The sequence below is a fragment of the Notechis scutatus genome, chromosome Z (assembly GCF_049901735.1).
Source record: "Notechis scutatus isolate UNSWTSFEM ecotype Mainland chromosome Z, rNotScu1.2, whole genome shotgun sequence".
Classification (NCBI taxonomy): Eukaryota; Metazoa; Chordata; class Lepidosauria; order Squamata; family Elapidae; genus Notechis; species Notechis scutatus.
Genome location: NC_142025.1, coordinates 100278858 through 100300353, shown reverse-complemented (window position 1 = coordinate 100300353; position 21496 = coordinate 100278858). Strand labels below are relative to the sequence as shown.

Below are 21496 nucleotides of genomic sequence, written 5' to 3'. Positions count from 1 at the left end.
AAAAATAAAAACTTACTGATAAATTTATTTATTTATTTATTTATTTATTTATTTATTTATTTATTTATTTATTTCTCATCTCTGATTTCAGCCATAAGAGCAGCAATGGATGTTCACTGGAAGGGGCAAAAGGATTCAAAAGAGTAGGATTGGGTATTTTATGTAGGTATTATTGAAGCACTCAGGTAATAGCAAAAATAAGCAAACCCAAGGAAAATCAAACCAACCCAAAGTTATATGGTGATGCTTAAATGTTTCTGAATTCCTTTGAATGTCCAATATAAATCTGCATAAATCTAGTCAAGAATGTGATTAATTCTCTTCACAAGTCTTAAAACTAGATATAGAGAATCAGAGTTTTGAAAAATGAGTAAAAAACTCATTTATTGAAGAAAGTGATTCCAAACCACATATTTATGACTGAAAAAGTATGCGAACTCTCCAAGATTATCATTTGAAGGGGAAATTAAGAGTCAGGGGTTTCAATCAATGGAAGATAATGATATGAATACAAGATTTCCTGCTTTATTTAAAAAACAGAATTTGGGATATTCACAAAGGCTGATCTTCACACCTTAGATATATGGAAGTATGTTATTATGACTCAAAAACAGCAGATTTTTTGGAACCTCCAATCCTCCCCTCCCCCCAAAACCAGCTGTTGATGGTCACTGGGCTGGAAAAAGTTACAAACTTATTTTCAAAGAGTTTGGATTTCATCAATCAAGCCTTAGGCAGAGTTCATTCAACCCCACTGTTAAGCTCCCTGGGGGTGTGGTTGATTAATCCAGACCATACAAGTTCAAGGCATGTAATACTCTAGGGATGAAAACCCAAAGCAGATAAATTATATGACCAAAGAATGATAAAAGCAGGAAAAGAATGTTTTGGAATGGACAAATCAAAGTTCTGGCCTTAATCCTATAGAGATGGTGTAAAAGACCTAAAGCAAGCAGTTCATGTGAGAAACTGACCATAATAATTTTGAAAGCTCACATATGTTTGCCACGTACAAATATGTAGCTTTGGATACTTCCCTCAATAAATGAAGTATGTTTTTGATTCACTTGTTTAATGAAGTTCACTATTTAGTTTTAGAATTTGTGTGGAAAACATTTTTTGTCATATTTTTGCAGAAACATTGAAAATTCAAAAGGGTTCACAATCTTTAAGCATCGTGTAGGTTAGTTATTACAATTTTTCTCCATTGCTTTTGCATGACTCTGGAATAGCCAGAAGAATTATAGCAGCTCCCGCAAAGCCATCAGACAACTTATTAGGCACACTCTCATTGAGGAGAATGAGCTGGAGGTCATCCCATGAAGAAGGGTTGGCTTTCCACATTGTGAAGTAAGTCTGTACAAATGGTTTTAGCCCTAAGGTGATCTGACTGGCTTTGCCTCAAAGAAGCAATTTGTGTGTACTTTAATCAGTTCGGGCCAGTGTTATGGAAGAAAGCTTCTCTCAAGATGTTCCACTGCTGGACAAAGCCCTTCCTATCTTGGAGGATTCAGGATTGCTCATAGCATGCCAAGCAGCCTCTGAGGCTGGACAACTGTGGCATAAAGAGCCACAGTTTCATGCTTCTCCCGACTGTTGGTAGAAAAGAGATTAAGAAAGCCCAATAGTATGGGTTGAAGAATACTGGCCTAAAGCTCCTAGCAGTCATCATCAACATGATCACCATCTCCTCCTCTTCCTGCCTCAACCATTTTTAATAGATGCTGTAGCAATTTTTCAGGCTTCATGACTGAGTGAACTGGATAGAGGGGTTTTTAATGGACAGTCCACCAGATGGAATAATAACAATAATGTTGTTTAAAGAGAAATAATGAAATGTAGATTTAAAAAAGTCTGAATACTGTTGAAATACAATTAATACAAACACCTAGGTAAGAACATAACTGGAGATGACAAGAACATTGTTTTGTATAAAAACTATTTTTGTAACAATAAATTGAACCTTGACTATATAAGATCATGCTGCCTGGCCTTTCCCTTGCATTGATCAAGAGCCAATTCAAAGACAGTGTTGGCATATTTTGCTAAGTCTTTTGAGTCTGGTATCCAGGTATCTTGCCAGGAATACATAATTATTTTTTCTGCAGCTGTTCAGGCACAATATGTCCAGATCTCTTTATAAATACCAGGAATTGCATTGCCAAAAGCAAATCTGCTCTTCTTGTATAATCCTCTAGAAAGTGTCTTGTTCAGGGTTCCCCCTCATGAGGCACATGGGGTACAGAGCAGATGGGCTCCTTCTTGGTGATGTTGCCCACTTATGGGATATCTTACCTAAGGTAACGGATGGCTCCAAATCCTTCTCTAATTCGGGAAAAAGTTAAAAATGTGTTATTCCAGAGAGTTTTTGGGTGACCATTGTAGGTCATTTGCTTTTAATATAACAATTGTTTTAATCAGGGGTCCCCAAATGCTTCACCTCATTGATCTAGTAATGAAATTTCAGGTTGTTCATTGATTTCCCAAATATTTATTATATGACGATAATTTAATAAATAGCAATAGCACTCACTTATATTTACTGCTTCACAGTGCTTTACAGCCCTCTCTAAGCAGTTTACAGAGTTAGCATATTGCCCCCAATCTAGATCCTCATTTTACCAACCTCAGAAAGATGGAAGGCTGAGTCAACCTTGAGCGGTGAGGATCGAACTGCTGAGCACCAGAAGTATCCTGCAACGCTGCATTCTAAATACTAGTTTAACTAATAGTACTACAAATAAGAATAATCTGAAGCACCACTTGAACACTATCGGGACTGATAAAATCACCATCAGTCAATTTCACAAAGCAGCTTTTTCCATTGTGCAACAATATATTTAATATTATTAAACAACAGTATCTGCCTATCCCAAGTCCTCAGGAAGAGATCATAGATGGATAAAAATACTAAGTCCAGCCTAAACGACAGTGTGACAAACCATAATAATAAAAACAACAATGGATAATCCCATTGACCCTTAGTGGTCAACATTGGCAAACCCTGCTTTAAATATTGCATTTTGGAATTCTTGCATACTGCCCAGATTCTACTACAGCTGCTACTAAATAAATTAATATCTTCCACATTTGGGCATTAATATATTTAAACTGTAACTGCCTTACAAAATTCTTATAAATCTCAGTAATCAATCCAATAAATAAGGAATTTGACACGAGCAAGATATACATCTTTTATTGTATCTCTATCCTAGGAAGCATGACAGCATAATCACCTGCAAAGAGAATAGCTGCTAAGTCTGGAAAAGCCCTTAAACAGTGCTGTAGGAGACGATTCCTTTCACTCTTCCTAGTTCTTACCAAAGAAAATCCCATGTTGAACAGCTTCAGCATGTGCTGCTAGACTCTCAGTAGCTCAGTTGGTAAGCAGCTGGGAAAGGCAAGCTGGGATGTGCCCCCTTGTCAATGATTTCCCAGCAGTTGGAAGAAAATAAAGAGTATGGCACATCCATCAACCTGGAAGATACATCAGCCAGCATTTCATTATGAGTTCTTCAGGAGAAGGCTGAGAAGAGCTTCCCTTCACCAAAAAGATATGTCTTCGTTATACGATAAGGAACTAATGTTGCAACAACGGTGAGGAACTAATGTTGGGACTGTGGAGTAGTTTCAAGCTGTAAAACTCCCTATCCAACTAGTTATAGCCTAGTGTCCTGCTTCTTGTTCCAAATACTGACTCACACAGAATTGCTATGGTAGTTAGTTTGTTTATAACATTTATAGACTGCCCATTTTACATCAGAATAATTCTTGATGGTTTACAAAAACAAACTCCTGATAGCTTACAAAATTAGAATAACTCTGATGGCTTACAAAAATTATATAACTTAAAAACATGAATAATAGTTTTATAATTATATAATAGCAATGGCACTTAGACTTATATACCGCTTCACATTGCTTTACAGCCCCTCTAAGCAATTTACAGAGTCAGCATATTTCCCGCAACAATCTGGTTCCTCATTTTAACCGACCTCTGATGGATGGAAGGCTCAGTCAACCCTGAGCGTGTGAGAATAGAACTGTTGAACTGCTGGCAGCCAGCGGTTAGCAGAAGTAGCCTGCAGTACTGCATTCTAACCACTGCACCACCACGACTTTGTAAGTTAATATAAAACCTAGAATACTACAGCCCAATTAAAAGTTCACAGTTTATTCATGGTCAAAGAGATAACAAGGGTCAGAATTTGCAAACCTAAACAGTATCTTGACAGAAACTTGCCTAAATAACTGAATTGCATAGAAAAATTGTTCAAAATCAGTCCAAAATTCCAAGAATGAGGTTAGGATTATCAGCCATTCCAAACAGAACTTCACAGACAGAACCCACACAAGTATGTAAGAGCTGAAGATCAACAATTGTTTCCATCAAAGGAATGTGGATCAGAGCTACCTCTTAAATCAGATTTAAATCAGCTATTGCTAATCAATAAATTTACTGCCTTGTTTGACAAGGAACAAATATTTATAAAACATCTTCGTAGAATAATCATAATGTAATTCATGGATTTCTCTGCTCCTCTCTATTCATAAAACATCTTCATAGAATAAGTATTCATAATGTAATTAATCAGATATCTCTTCTTTTTTGCGTAAGGAAGCTGGTAGGCTTTATATCATCCACATCTGACTGTTCCAGCTGTCCAGATGGTGTCATTTCATATGATTCTTGGTTTGGTAATTCCGGCAGCTTCTTCAGGTTCAGAGTCTGAGGACTGGTTCTGGGCTATGACCCCTGGCCAGAAAGAGGCCTCTTTTTTATCTGCAAGTTAGGGAGATAACAGCCAATAAGTATAGAGCTTTGGTAGAGATTCCTCAATGATGTCATCCAGCTTCTGTGATAGTATGGTGATACTGACAATAAACTTAACCAGTCCGGATCTAGAAAACGCTTTCTGCCATAATACTATTAAAATTACTTCATTGCACCACTGAATGGCTTCTGGCCAAAACCTGGTGCACCAGAAACTTGGCTGCATTTCTGAAATGGACATATCCAATACTACCTGCATCTATTGAATACAGCTATACTACTAGTTGATGCAATGTGTCTGGATCAATATATCCTTTTAGCTTCTGGTTGCAAGTGGTAGTCTTCAAAGCTCCCTCTTTCTTCAACTGCAACAAATAGGCATCAATTTGCCTCCCTTAATAATGATAAGAAAGAAAAATAATCAGACAACTCTACCTCCATTCACTTGTGTCACTTCCATCAGCTTCTGGCCTCTCTCCCATTTTGGTCCTCTAATCCACAATTGTTATAATGTGCCCCAGCCTCCAAGAAGTCCCTCCAATCAGAAGATCTGTCTAGCGCAGTAACAACTGGGTGTGCCAGTGTTGAATAGCATAACAAGAAATGTGAGGAATTACCTAGTGGGTTGTGCCCAAGTCTGTGTCCTGTAAGTGACTTGCATTTTTCAATTAACACCTGGAAGAGAGGCTGCTTAGACAAGCTAGTTCCTCTTATTTACTCCTGCAAGCTGTGTGATAGCAAACTTCCTGCTTTAACCACAATCGTATAATTACTTCCCTCTTTTATTATAACAAGTGTCCAATCCAATGCCTGGTAGGCACTTAATCCTCATTAATATCTAATCTTTCCTTTCTGATACCCAACCTGAGGAATTGGGTGGCAAGAGAAGAAGAATTTGCAGGCTGCAGGGCTATAAAACTTGCCCGATCAAAGCAAAATCCCTTTGTGAGTCAAATTCTGGAAACCACACTCACTATCTGGGCTCACCATAGCACACTGAGGAAGGGTTCCTGAGTACTGTAAGTAATTAATGGAGACAATTTAAATAATTATGCTGTTTATTTCATTCTTGGAACCTTTTTTGTTTGCTTTTTAGTAATTTTTATTAATGATTATACAAACAAAAACTAATAACATCAATATAGTACATAAATATGTAAACAGAAAAAATAGAAAAAGTGCAAAGCAAAACATTCCTCTTCTTTCTCAGCAAATGTAAATAATATGAGCAATTTATCACCATCTTTTAAAACAAAATTAACAATTTCTTCATCTCAATTTTCTGTAAGTCAATTTTTAAAGTTTCATCTCTCCTTCCTCTTAAATGAGTAAAAGCTCATGAATGGTTATCTGAAATAACAAAACAGTTATAAGCAATGCCTAATATAGGCTGTGTGATTCCTTCCTTTTACATCTGTATTTCCTCTTCTATTTAAAGAAATTGCCCCATCTCCTCTCTTCAAAGAAACAAATGATTTGAAACATCATTATCTGTTCTCAATCAATAACATTTTATTAAACATTACCAAAAATAGCAACATATTTATTTTAGCCTTAGTCAAATAAACTGATTTTATATTATTTTCTTTTCTTTTTCTCCCAGCAATCTTTTGGTTCCCTCAAAACAACATGCTTTCTTTTCATACTGTCTCTTCTCCCAGAATTGTTTGCATTTTTAATAAGCCCTTTTTTATAATTCCAGTATAAAAAGCTTATCCAAACCATTGTTCATATTCTCATTGTCTTCTCTTATGAAATCATGGATAACTTCAACACATCCTTTTTATATATTTGATGCAAAGAAATTATCCACATCATTCATTGAGTTGTATTTGTGTATCATTTTTAATTGTTAAATCAATTGGTTTCATTTGTAAATGTAACAATTCATCTTTTCCTATCTTATAGGCTCTCATTTTAAAATCCACATTCAAATTAATTTTAGTTTTATTCAATGGAACTTGTTCCTCTTGGATGATATTATCTAATTTTTCTATGAGCAGATAACTTTAAAAGAATTCCCTAAGCCTAAATCTCAAACCTCAATTAAGAGATCTACTGATTTATTTATTTCCTTCTAGACCCTTTAGTGATCAATATTCAAAGTAATCAGTTCCAGATGTAAATATAAGCATTTTCCCATGAGAATTATTATAATTAATTTTAAAGTTCTAATTCAAGACCATCTGACCCCTAATCTAATTAAACTTTCTAAAATCAGCACTGTAAATACCCTTTTGTATATATACATAATTAAATTAGAAGTATGAAGTTTTGCATACACATACACACAAACATATTTGCAAAACTTTATAAACTTCTAAATAAAAGTCTTTTCTTAAAGGATTGAAGAAAGCACACCGTGAATATAATCGAACTTGTGGTTGTGAAGGTCCTCTAGTTTCAAAAAGTAGCAGAACAAAAAGTAAAATCCAAAGTGATTCAGAAGAGTTGAAACTTGAGTCTATGAAGATTTCATTGAGGGCTATGAGCTTGATGGAATCCCACAACTCCCAACTGTTTGCGAGCAACTGTAAAAATATATATCAATTTCTACTCTCTATTCACACACAATCTCCCCCCCCCCCACAGCTGTCCAGAATGCATAGGCTGATCACAAGACCTCTCTCTACTAAGAGATTTTGGTGGTCCAAATCTAGGATCCAGCTGCCATTTCTAGCTGTCTCCTGTGACTAAAGAATATCAGTCCGCTATTTCCTCACTGAAAGTCTGCCCGGTCTTGTACCCCTTCTAATGACATCCTTTGGTATCCATGGTGCAAATTCTAAACTAGTAGATAATTCAAGAATTGCAGAAAACTGGTTAAGCCAGTTCTTGAATATCCTAAAATAGCTTTTCATTTGTGAATGTTTCATTTTGTCTATATTCAGATTTCTATGCCACTCAAGGTTCTCTCCAGAAATATTGGAAAGTCAGTTCCCAGAACTGACAGCCAAGATAAGCCAATAAAAGTTTGGCAGTTGTAGTTCTTGGAGCGCTTGGAGAAGACCAGTCAATTGTCTTACAGCAACATTTTATTGTATAAAATGGGTTATTTTATAGGTGCTGTTCATACTTGCTATATTCAATATTTTATTATTGAAAATGCACTCCTGTTGAAACCCATTTGAAGTGACGTGTTAGCTCTCAGAAATAAGAGTTATAGAACCAATCTGCAGATGACACTTTGGTATTATTGACCATTAGAAAAAAATATTTGATACATTGGCTTTAAAAAGCTGAAATTGCCTCTTCCAGTTGATACATATTTGTGAAGGGAAAGAATCTGGCAGTGTATTTCATCCCTTCTTCCCTGTCTCATCTGGTTCCCAATGCAGATACATTTTATTAAATACAGATGATCAGAATTTTTTAAAGAGGGGGAAAAAGAGAACACAAATCAGAGAATTGGTATGGCTTAGACTTAAGAGTGAATATTAGGACTGCAAAAGTCTTAAGCTGTTCTTGACAATGTGAAATGGGAAAGGTGCTTCTTTATTAGTATAGTTGTAGAGCTGCCTTGTGCTTCATACAATGGCTGGGTCTCAATTGCAATCAAGCTCCTTTGCGATGTGCATAATTTCATGTGATTCTGATGGACATATCAGCTATAAATATATAAAGACTATATAAATCAATCAAATAAATGAAAGAATTCCTTACTGCATTCTTCTAGTATGTTTGATTTCTCCATTTAGCTTCCTAACCCTGAGATTTCCTAATAGTCTCCCAATACTAACCAGATCAAATGTGGGTTAGCTTTTCAAAATCAGCCAAGATGTCAAGTAACAGAGATAAGACTTTTAAATTGCATCTATTAACTAAGCCAGAGGTTGCCAACCGGTGGTCCGCGAGAAAATTTTGGTGGTCCACAGCGCAAGTGTCTGCAACAGGGGTGATACTGGTGGCGGATGGACTGATGTGTGCGGGGAGGGAGGGTAGTGCGTGGGAGATCATAGCATCGGAGCCCTTCTCGGGTGCTCCCTGGCCTGCGAGGGGAGGGCACGATCTCCCGTGCCCCTCCTCTTAGAAGCTGCAAAGTGCTTGACACCCCTCTGGCAGCCGCCAAGCTTTCTCCAACTGTGCTTCTCTTCCTCCTCTCCAGAAGCTCTCACATGCTCAGCAGGAAGGAGGTGGCTTGGCAGGTGCCAGAGGGGCAGCGAGCGCTTTGCGGCTTCTGAGGGGAGAGGTCAGTCCTCCCCCTTGCAACATCTTCACCTGAGGGCATTGTTGACTCCGGAGGTCTGCACTCTTCCCGCTGCTGCTCAGCCTCCTCGCTGAGTGGAGGCAGGAGGCATCAGCCACAACATGGGTTTGCTAGGGAGACTGCAGGATTGCCCCAGCTCCCCACCAGCTATCTGTTCTTCAGCATGTGGCTCATTGGCCTCCAGACATCAGATGCCCAGCACCAGTTCAGAGGTTCCTTTCCCTCCAACCCCCAATGACAGAGAGGGGGGGGAAGACAGAGAGACACAAGACGGGACTGGTGGTGGGGGGAGAAAGAGGGGAAAAGAGTGAAAGAGAGAGAGACAACAGAGAGAGGGAGAGAGGGAAAGAGACAAGATACAGAGAGAGAAAGAGGGAGAAAGGGAGTGGGAGAGGGAAAGAGACAAGATACAGAGAGGGGGAAGAGAGAGATATGAGAGAGAGAAAGAGAGAGGCAAGACAGAGAAAGAGGGAGAAAGAGAGGGAAAGAGAGACAAGACAGAAAGAGAGAGAGGGGGAAAGAGGGAGACAAGATTCACAGAAAGAGAGAGAGGGAGGGAGGGAGGGAGGGAAAGAGAAAGAAAGAGAGAGAAGACAGAGAGAGAGGGAGAGAGAGAGATGAGAAATTCCGGTGTTTTGTTTTCTGTGGGAAAGGGGCCCAAATGACTCTTTGAGTATTTAAGGTTGCAGAAACAGGCACCCAAGCTAAGTGCCCACCCCCTCAGTGTTTCAGTGAGTGGCATGCTGGATTCATATTAGTGGTCTGTGGGATTAAAAAATATATCAGAATGGCCTGTTATAAATTAGATTTAATGAGAAATTAATTAGTCATCTTAGAATACTTTGTACTGTGATATAGTTTCCACACAATGTACTAATCTTTTATGCACCCCATACTCATTTAAATCCCAACCACCTTTTAGATTCTCTTTTTTGCCTTTAATTTATATATCTTTATAGCATCTAGTTTTTCACAACATTTTAGATTTTTGTTTTTATTCTTGATGCATCCTTTATGCTTTTTAATGACCCTATACCACCTACCTTATGTTGGTCTATGACCATATTAAAGAGCTCATTTGATTTGATAAAATCATATAGGAGGACAAAGCATTTGCTATATAATATATAATATACCAGATATATCCAGGCACAGTGAATTTATTACAAATGGTCCTCAAGGTCCAAACGGCCATGTTTGAAGTTATGAATGTGCCCCAAAAGTACTTACAACAAGGGTTCAAAATTGCGATCACAAAGGGCCCCAGCAGTCATGGGAACTGGATTCAATCACTCCTGAAGTGGCTCCCCCCCAACCATAACTGTTCTTTGTTGCCCACAGTTCCAAGAGGCAATTTCTGAGGCTCACAGGGTTGGTGCATGTTTTTTCCTGATCATATGACAGTCAGGTTCCCGCAGGCCTCACTTTTGTTCCTTCTCATTGTTCGCAGGTAGAGGATTAGAGGACTGAATCTCTCATTGCTGCCTTATTGCTTCTTTTGTTGTTGTTGTTGCCTTGAGGACTGGAGTACTTTTAGTTGCCTTTGTAAGTACCTTAGATTTTTCTTTTTCATTATAGTACTGTTTGTTTGCCAATTCTTTATAAGTTGTTATGTTTGTTTGTAGGCACTTTACAAAGATAGGTTATTTTTTTATTGCTGTGTTTATTTGTGTTTGCTTTGGGATTGCTTGCAGAACTACCAGCCAGCATCTACAGAAAGCAGATTTAATACTGTAAAATTGTTTTGCATTCTACTGTACTGTTTGTTTGCATGTAGTTTGAGATTACTTGCAGAAAGATCCTTATATTCTAGTGTGCTATGTTTATTTGTTTTTGCTTTAAGGATTAGTGTATTACTTGTAGATTGGTTGAAGATTCCTTGATCAGCAGATGGCAGCAGTTTCCTCCAGAAGCTCCACTTGTAGACCTGTAAATTCACACACACACACCCCAGTTTAAGTCTGAGCGCTGCCTGGAGGCGGAGAGCTGCCTTGCCTTGCCACTACAGCTGATGGGTGGTTGGCCACAGGCTCCAGCTGGAGACCCCTGCAAATTCTCTACTTTCTCAGTTCATTTAATGATGGCAGAGGTCATTTAACAAACTGAAGCAAACAGCAAGCCCCATTGATTTGCTTAATGAGCATGATGAAAAAAAAATGTCATAAAAATTAGTGTAATTCATTTTACAAAGTTTTTGACTTAAGACCTTAATTGGCAGGCTCCATTAGGGTTGTACCTCAAGAGCTACCTGTACAGTCTATAGATTTCTCCTGTTGTTTGATTAAAAACAGCTCTTCTGCTCTGATATTTTCTTTTGTTGTTTTTAAGTTATCTGTAGCAAGAAACTGATTTATACAGGTAGTTCTCAACTTATACAGCCATTCAATTAGTGAATATTCAATGTTATAATGATGGTTACAATGATGGTGATTTATAACCAGTTCTCATATTTAGGTCTGTTGCAGTGTCCCCATGGTAACGATCAAAATTTGGGTTTTTGACAACTGGAATGTATATTTATGATGGCTACAGTGTCCTTGGGACAAGTAATTGACATTTATGATTTTTTGATCTGACTTCTAACAAGTGAAGTCAATTGGGGAAATTTGTTTAATCACCATATGATTCATTTAGCGATTCATTTAACAACAGCAACCAAAAGTTCATAAAATTGGGTGTGTCTCATTTAATGTCTGCCTCACTTAGCAACCAAACTGCTTTTAAGTCTAGGTATTTTATTGCTAAAATCAATTGTTGTTATATCATGGAGACTAAAGCAATTGTCAAAAGGAACAGAATGGCTATGTCCCATCAGTGGAAGGTGGACTATCAATAGCCCTCCGGAACCTGCCATCTAGTGGTGGGATGCTGCCAATTCAGATCGGTTCTAGCGAACCGGTATCTCCAATGATCAGCTGGCCCTGCCTACCCATCCCCGCCCTATCCTGTCCTATATTTCCACGTTTTTCATCTCAGCTGATTCACGCAGCACAGTAGATTTCTGCGATTCAGCTGTTTTACTTACTGGAGTTGCCCTAGAAGGTAAGCTGTAGAGCTTGAAATTGGTGTATTTTGAATGCTGTGCGTGCATGCGCACGCTCACAGAACCAATTGTTAAACTGGTTGCAGCCCACCACTGCTGCTATCCTCTTACTGTATCCAGTGTGCATGAGAGAGTACTCTGTTCTATCTTCCTGGCAATTACAATGTAAATACACTCAGTTTGGTAGAGTGGCTAAAGCATGAGGCTAAGAAATACCATGAGTATTTCTTAGCCATGAGTTCTGGTTCAGTCTTAAGCATGAAGCCAATTGTGTGATCTTGAGCCAGTCACAATCTCTGCTGGAGGAAGGAGGCAATGGAAAAGCACTCCCAAAATCTTATCAAGAAAACTACAAAAACTACTCTAGGCAATCACTAGGAGTCAATACTGACTTAAAGGCACATACACACATGTAAGAAATGTATACATTCTAGTATGTCATCTGGCCAGAAGATTCACTCCCTGCTACCCTTGGGAGATGGCCCAATATCACAAGACACACGGCAAAATTTCAAAACTTTTGTAAAAGATAAAAGTCCTTTTAAAGTTAAACTTCGTAATCTTTAAATTTTAACAGTGATGACAACATCACTGGTGAAAGGTAAATAATACAGAATTGCTCAAAATGGACAGTGAGGTTTAAAAAGATTAAAATAAAAATGCACAGTTCTCAACCTAAAAATATAAGAGTACAGAGAGTTTCTAAGAAAAAAAATATGATTCTAAGTTTTCTAAAAATAAAATCATGAACATGAACTGAAATATGCAATAATGGTTGAAAGCACATACTATTTCCTGTGGCAAAAGAAAATAGAAACAATTATGTTACCAATACTTAGAAAAATGAAAGAAAAAAATAGAAATATTAGCTAGATTATTTTTCCAAACAGCAATTTTTTGAAGCAGAAATTTTTATTCTCCTTTTATATGGACTTCCTCGAGGTTTTGGAGAAATTCCATTTTAGCTGCTGGGGAGATCAATGAACCAAACTCCTCCATAGATTCAATCCATAGACTTCTGCCCTTTGTTTTTAAAAGGACTAAACCTTTACTTTTCCTATCTCCAACACAGGGAGGAGCTGGACAGTCTGACTTTGCAAATGACCAAGAGTGGTGCCTACTTAAGGACATGGATTTTCTCTGCAGAGAAGTGGATGTTATATCAGGAATGTCTGCTGGCAAACAAATGATATGCACAACATGCTAAGAAGATTCCAGAAAGAAAGTTTGCTGACCAAAATGCTGTAGAAAATTTTGAAGAAAAGTTGTATTATTTTTGTTCATTTCATTTCAGGAAGAAATAATAGCCTTCATTAAATCAGGTAAAACCTAGGAAAATACTGCCCCCACTCCCCAGTGGCATTTTTCTCATAACACAGTGACAATCAAATAGTCATGTTACAAGTTTAATTATGGGTGTAACTAAAGGTAAAAAAATTGGGGTAAGCAGTATAAGAAGACTTTCTGTAATTTTTTCCCCTCAGGAAACCTTTCCTCTCTTTTCACTGAGCCTTATTGTTAAAAGTATATATCATAATTTAAGTGTGTTAATTATGTCTTGTGTTCACAAACAGGCAATGAAAAACATAATTATACTTAGTAGCAATCTACACATTTATTTTCTGTAATCTTTATTTGTTAGATTTTTATCCTGCCTCTGTTATTTTATAAATACCATAAGGTGATGAAGATACATAATACTCATTCCTCATTCCATTTTCCTCACAAAAACAACCTTTGGGGTGTTGTTGGGCTGAGAGAAAATGACTGGCCAAAAGTCACCGAGCCAACTTTCATGCCTTAAGTGGGCAGAATTCATGCTCTCCCAGTTTCTAGATCAGCATTTTAATCACTAACGTTAAACGAATATTTTTTTAAAGGGCAGAAAGATTTAATGATAGAAAGATGTCTTGACCCAGGAGATTCTGCTAAATGTAGTCACTGCAATGCGATATTGATCCAGAAGAGCTGGACTGTCAATAGAGCTGCTGGGCAAACCATTTTAATATCTCCCCATCTCAACATTGGTTATCAGTTAAGAGGTTAAGGAGCTAGCGGCTACATTTGAGAGACCCAATATTTTGGGGGTCAGGGTTTGCATGTACAGGTTCTTCTCTGAAACAAATTATTTCAGCAGTGACATGGAGTAGCCCCTTAGGGACAGAGCAGCGCTTACGAGTTATGACATTGGACATTGTGATCCTACCGTGTTTCTCACATAATAAGGCCGGGCCTTATTTTTGAGCCCGAAAAAACGGCTAGGCCGTCTTTTCGGGGTGACTTAATTCCCCCCTTGCATCCTCGCCAACAGCCGCTCCTAACGGGTGATCATGGCGAAGCGCAGAGAGCTCCCTACTCCCACCTTTGCTGCAGACACCTTTGGCACCCGCCGCTGTTGCTTTCCCTTCTGCCCATTCCGCTGCCACGCTTGGAGCTGCCGCCCGTGTTTGGAGTGCTGCCGCCATTTGGAGCTCCAAGCGGGAAGTGGCAGCTCCAAACATGACAGCGGGTGATCTTTTTATTTTGGTCCACGCGGTTCAGAGCGAGCAAGAGAGGGAGATGCGATGCCTCCATCCGAGATGGCAACCTCACTAGTGGATCACAACGTGGCTGGAAGCCCGAATCGGCGGGATACGATGGCAATCTTTTTGGAGCGAGAGGAAAGGGAGAGAAGAGTTGCGAGGCGTAATTTTCAGGAGGAAGTGGGTGTACCCCACGGCAGGGAGCCCAAGGAAGAAGGGCCGGTAGGCAACGGAGAGCGTCCCATAGCTCCGGAAGCAGCCTAGAGATGCGCCCAGGAAGAGGCGCAGATGCTGCCTTGTAGTCCCCAAACCAACTCCAAACGCGAACGTGTTCCAAACGCTGCCGGTCGCTAAAGAGCCAGAAAGCAGCAAGGGCGCCAGGTGGAAAGGACAGGGTCACGATCACACGGAGATGCCCAGAGAGCGGAGCGCACATAACTAAAGGCGGCGCACGCAGTTGGTTTGGGGACTACAAGGCAGCATCTGCGCCTCTTCCCGGGCGCGTCTCTAGGCTGCTTCCGGAGCTACGGGACGCTCTTCGTTGCCTACCGGCCAAACGTGGCGGCGGAATGGGCAGAAGGTAAAGCAACAGCGGCGGGTGCCAAAGGTGTCTGCAGCAAAGGTGTTTGGTGGGAGTAGGGAGCTCCCGCGCTCGCCATGATCGCCCGTTAGGAGCGGCTGGTGGCGAGGAATTCCTGCCCGCCGGGCGCTCCTAACGGCAAGTCTCCCGCCCTTCCCCCTTATTTTGCATATTTTAAGATAGGCCTAAATTTGGGGGGAGGGGCTTAATTTGATTTTATGCCCCAAAAACATGCTGGGCCTTCCTATTGGTGGAAACCGTATTGTTGGAGAAACACGGTATAGATGTCAAAATTCCATAGGATCAGAAGATGGCAGCAAAGAATTAGATTTTGCTGCCATCTAGTGGTATTTATGATAAGTAAGCATATGCTCAACCAGATCCTGCCTCTTATCAATAAAATGCAGTGATCTCTCAGTACATCTTATAAAGTTAACAGCAATTATTTCCTCTCCTTCCTGGATTTCCTGCATTTTCCCTGCAGTGAGGGGGTCTTGCACATCTCTATAGTGAGAGGTAAAGTGAACACTCATCATCATCCCACAAGTCAACTCCTTATTTCATGGCTATTAATATCAATAGTCTTATGGAAGAGACCCTTGAAATCTGTATTACTTTTTCAAAAGAATATTTATATATTTCTCTTTACAACAGCCACTTTGGGAGGATTGGTGGATTATAAGTAATTACAATAAGTAAATATTCCCCTGATGTAATTCATAAAGCTACAAAATGGGAGAGATTCATTGAGTGCTTACTGGCCTCTCCTAAATGATTCTTGCTAGTGAAGCAACATCACGATTGTCAATACAAGCAGTAAAGTTTATTTTGTGGTATAGTGAGCAATATAAAAATGCAATCTGAATGGGGAAAGAAACTTCATTTTTCATGGTAACTGCAGTGAACAAGCTGGCTCTATTGAAGACCTTAAGATTCAGATACTCTGAACAAGCAAAGCAAAGTGGTGGGCCATTGTGTAATTTCCACTCTTTGCTGTGGGGAAGTGGAGTTAGAGGAGGATAATTTCTTTGGCCTCTCTTCCATGAAAATGGTCAGCTCTGCATTGACAACCAGCACCTACCTAAGGGAGCAGGTTTTTGCCATCCTGGAAGAAGGGCAAACTAACCATTACTCAATTTGTTGTTGTCATGCTTTTGATATGGTGGTTTTGGTTTGGCTTGTGGTTTTTTTCTGACTATCTGCCCAACAATTTGCTTACTATTTTCCTACCAGATACCTTAACCTAATCCAATTTTCAAGTGTATCCTCCTCTGCCCAGTTGCTGCTATTGATTGCTTGTCTCTTCCATTACTCAAACTGTGTTTCCAGACAGAAATGGTAAATCACCAGGCAGTGATTCTTTCACTATTATTTACAGACAAGGAGGAAGGAGGCAGTCAAAAATGTATAATCTTCATCAAAACATGTGGCTTCATCAACTCACAAATTATTTCAATAAATGAAAAGAACAAAGGCTATGGTTAATTATCACGTAGTGTGGAAGAAAATAATGCTGTTTTGGAATATTTAATCTTAAACATGCTTCACTGAAAATAAAGCTCATAAAACCCAACACATTTTATTTCTATGTAAGCAATCCAAGGATTACACTTGACATTTCCCTTGCTTGACATTTCCCTTGCTAACTTTTCTCCTTTCCTCTTTTGAATTGAGGGAGAAAAGCATCTTGTAAAACATTATCATGGAGCAAATTAGAGGCAGAATGAACCAGCGCCTCTCCAGATGTTCTCAAACTACAACTCCCAGTATTCAACAAGTTAGTTGAAGGTATGTATAAACAAATCATACAAGGGATCTGTTGGTTTTGGTTTAAGGAGATGTTAAACTCAGCTGTTTGTAAACACTGTTGACAGCTATGTTGTGCAAACTCAGCCAACCATAGATGATTCAATAAACCATGGTTAAGCTGACCATAACATAATATGATGAACATATTTCATATTATTATATGCATCATATATAGTGCTTTTGGAAAGGAACAGAAGCAATGAGATTTAATTACACAGCACATACAGTAGAATATATTCTGGAAGGTATGTAAGGTATCTTTCTTGCAGAGGCATGTGGCTTGCAAATTGCTCTGTAATCCTTCGTAATACCCTGGGCACAAAGCTTTTAAAATAAATGTTGCTTTTATAAACATGCTTCTATTTCTTTCCTCGGCTTCTGCAAAGTAGTAGCTGTCTCTGGCATGCACCATTCATGTCTTCGTTCATTCATCATCTGTCCTTCCATTATGGCATACTTTTTCCTTGTCTTCATTTGTTGCTGTGGCAGCAGCGGTAGTTGTTGTACTTTCATTATTTCTTGCCACTTGTCATACTAGATAGATCACCCTTTTCTTCAACTACCATGCTTTTTGGCCAATTATCCTACTCTGGATGGAAAGAAAACTTCCCAATAAAAGCCTTCAGACTACTTCCAGCCATCTTCTGCTTCTCCTTTGTGGAAAGCAAATTGCTCAGATAAGTCCGAAGATTAATTTCTCTTTCTGTGGTGGAAAGCAGATTTGAATAACTCAGGGAGGCTTTTGACAAGTACTGTACGGTATGCATGAGTGAGCAAGCACATGCCCGTTGTGTTCCTTGGCCCTGTGGACAGTGACTGAGTTAGTGGTATCTTTCAAAAAAAAGTGGGGGGGAATAATTTCACATACCATTAGGGCTGTTGGGAAGCAGCAGGATCAAATTTTAATGAATGCAGGATCAAACATATCTTCAAGGCAACTAGCCACTGAAAACAAGAGGCAGGCTCACCAGGGAACTGAGGATAAAGATGCTTCTAACAAGAAACAAGAAACAGACTCTGAGGCATAAGAGTTGATTCCTCAGAATTACACATTTTAAAGTCTAATTTTCATTTCTCTCAAAAAATAATCTTCAATGTCCGCAATCCATAGGTGTACCTAAGGGTTTCATCTGAACCACAGCCAATTAAAATCCCCAGATCATATTAAGCATGATAAAAATAAAGAACCCAAATTGCTCATGGGTCAATTTAACAAAGCCAGTTTCATCTCTCACCATGCCTGCAGGCAATACATTCTAGACATTTTAATCTTAGCATCTGCAATGCAAAGTTCCACAGCTGGAAATGCTGACCTTGATGGTTTAATAAGATGTTTGCTCACTGAGCTCACCTCCCTTTTCATCAGTGCTTGTGGCTTGGGCTCAGCAGGATTAATTCAAGTGTGTGTGGAGGGAGGGGTTCAAAGCACCCATGCTTTAAATAAACACTAACTCAATCAGTCCTGCCATCCACTCAGCATAAACTAGTTCAACATACAGATTGAAAGAATGGCTATACCTATGCTTAATTGCATTGTTAATGGGTTTAGTCCATAAACTATAGCTTGCTCAAGATTGTGTTAATACAAAATTCCCTGACCATAATAAGTAGATATGACATAGCTTAATCAATCAAACATGGGTCTATATCTTGTCTGATCCAGAATGCCAGCTAGTTATGGTTAAGCAAATAGCCTATTAGAAAACAAGTATTCCCCTTCACCCTTTCACTTTTGAAAAAAATCCACAGGTGTCTGGTATATTAGTTGGAGAGGATGGAACCAGCAAATTATATCAACTAAAGATAATTTTTGCACCAACAACATTGATATGCTTCTTACTCTTAATACTAAATTATATTTAGCAAATTTGCAAACATGCCCAACAAAGATTTGAACTGGATTCAAGACCAGTGTTTGGTCCTGGTTTTGTGCAATGTGTAAATCCAGTGACTGATTCTTTAATGTGAATTTCTATCTCTCTGCATGAAAACAATGGTTTTCTGAATGAATCACAACAGTTACATTCGCAATATACTAACCTCTAAAGCCAAATAAACCATATTATAAACTTGCATTATGTAAAAATCTAATCTGGGGCTCTGTCTTGCAAATTCTTTTACTACTTTTTTGTTTTAATATTGATAGAGCCAGTTGTGAAAATGGATTTTATAGTAAGTAAGTATTGGTTGCCTTCACATATGATAAGTCAAACCAATAATTGATAGTATACTTTGGCCACAGGTTTTTTTTAACATAGCTATAATGGATAAAAAAGAATACAAAGTCACTATGATACAAAAATGATCTCAGATCATGTTATATAATTAAATTATTAAAATTAAAAGTTATTTTACTTAAAAGAGAAAAAAGGAAAGCTGAGCAACATAGACTAGTCCAAATTTCTAATCAGCTCTCTAAATGAAACTCTTATTGCTAAATACTTGTTGAAATACTGAGAGCAAACTCTAGAAAATATTATAATTGATAGAAAATGGGAATCCTTCCAGATTCATATCAATCTATGTTTAAATAGTGCACAATTTCGATTTCCCATATCTTCCTGTTATTTTCAGAGCCATTGACATAAATTTCAAGCGAACTCTAAAAAGATTATTCTTTCAAATCATGCCCAACAATCAGTAATTACAGGAATAAAGCAATAATTATCCTCTCCCAAGCTATCTTTTAACCTTTCCATTCTATTTTTCCCTTGTAGATTCTCTTTCAGATCCTAACCAGGTCTGACCATGTTTCGCCTTTGGGGATCAAAGAACAGCCACATTTATGACCCAAGAAAGCAACATCTATTAAAAAATGTATTAGATGAACTCAGTCCAATATTCCCTAAATTTAGTTGGCTGGTAGGCACATTTGGAATTTTGAAAATATGTTGTGGGCAATTTTATGCAAAGTAATTCCTCCAAGTTATGTGTGTAAGTGTGCATGCACTTACCCACAAACATATTAATCTAGGGTTTGTAGACTGCCCAATCCATCTGTAAAATGTCTGAGTTAGTGAAACAAAACTAAAATAGAAAATAACTGCAACATTAAAAATAACAATATATTTGGGCTAAAGGGATGTTGGAATAATAGTTCTTATCACCTTGTGAAATGTAGGGAGACAGGAGACCTAAAGTATATTTTAGACTATGAAAGTGTTAACACAAAAGGTCTGTTTCTTAGCCATTGCTTGCTTTGTCTTTCTCCTATAGGGATGGGTAAACTTCCAAACAAAACACTGGAATGTAACTGTCTATCATTTTTATTTTGTAAGAAAATGTGCAGAATCCACTTGAGGTTTAGCAGCATTCTTGGAAGTATGTGAAGCTGAAGCTTTCCTTTGCAGAAGCCCAGCTTTTCATTCTTATTTAATTAAAAACTCAGGTGGGGCAGGGAACCCGGCAGATAAGCACTCCCAGACATCATAGCAGGACTCTAAAACAGCCACTGCTGATTATGAATTGTTGTGTATTGTTCATATAGGCTGAAAAAAATTAGTTAACTATGTTATATTTAGCAAGTCACAATTGAGAAAGATCAGACTTGTTATCTGAATGTAATTTTTTTGTTATGTTATGACAAGATAAGCTTAATTAATTATATGTATCATTTTACCTAGATCATATATAGTTCTTTAAACAGAATCATAATCTGAATATTATATTACCTTTTTGAAACTAGAAATTACACAGAAGTTTGTTTCTAGATCCCAACCCACCAAATTTTAGATTACAAAAACTTCCAAAAGGGGCATTGGTCCTACCTGACACACTTCTTCTCAGGAGTCGACGGGAGAATCCAGGTTGGGTAGTCTCTAGCCACGTTGCTCTTGAGACTGAGTTGAATTCTGAGGACACACCTCCCTGGTAATGGTCCCCAGTTTTGAAACGAAGGCGAAGCAAATTCCGCTGTCCATCTTCCTCCGAAAGGCAGTCCTCCACTGGACTCTGACCAGACAGTCAGAGGGTGGGACTGGATTCTCCTATTGACTCCCCGAGAAGGGGCATGTCAGGTAGGACCAATATCCCTTCTTCACTGAGTTGACGGGAGAATCCAGATTGGGATATGCTAAAGCTGGCTGCTGGCTATATTACGGGCAGGAGTTGGTCTGGGCTGTAGTCCCCGCCTACACATGTCAACCTTGAAGGACGTGCCTACTGAAGGCTGCCTCTACCGAGACAAGAGTCAAGCTGATAGTGTCGGATGAACAGTGTCACTGATGACCATGTCGCTGCCTGGCAAATCTCTTCTACAGAGAACTATGTTGCCCAAGCTGCCGTTGTGGCCGCACTTCTAGTAGAGTGCACTGTAATCCTCCTGGGCACTGGGAGGGCCTGCAGCTCGTAGGCTTTTGCAATACATGCCCTAAGCCAGTGATGGCGAACTTTTTTGTTGAGGTGTGCTGAAAGTGCATGCGTGCGCAATAGCTCACGCACACGCATGCTGGCATCCACAATGCAATACATGTGCAGGCAACACCCCACCCCCGCCCCCCTTACCTGCACTGCGCATCCGCAAGTTCAGCTGATCTTCGACCTATTTGAGGCTATTTTTACC

The 21496-nt window shown here is 38.9% G+C and overlaps 1 protein-coding gene across 4 annotated transcripts in view; it reads left to right on the top strand.

Moving 5' to 3' along the window:
• The first annotated feature begins 10431 nt into the window (after positions 1–10431).
• Positions 10432–21496, top strand: part of SPOP (speckle type BTB/POZ protein) — a 101905-nt gene continuing 90840 nt past the window's right edge. For 3 of the 4 annotated variants that reach the window (XM_087944927.1, XM_026669699.2, XM_087944925.1), the window contains exons 1-3: positions 10432–10526; positions 13097–13346; positions 16801–16914. The gene's annotated coding sequence lies outside the window, so the exon portion shown is untranslated. Of the gene's footprint in view, positions 10527–13096; positions 13347–16745; positions 16915–21496 lie in introns of those variants that run through there. The other variant, XM_087944926.1, reaches the window with a different exon arrangement.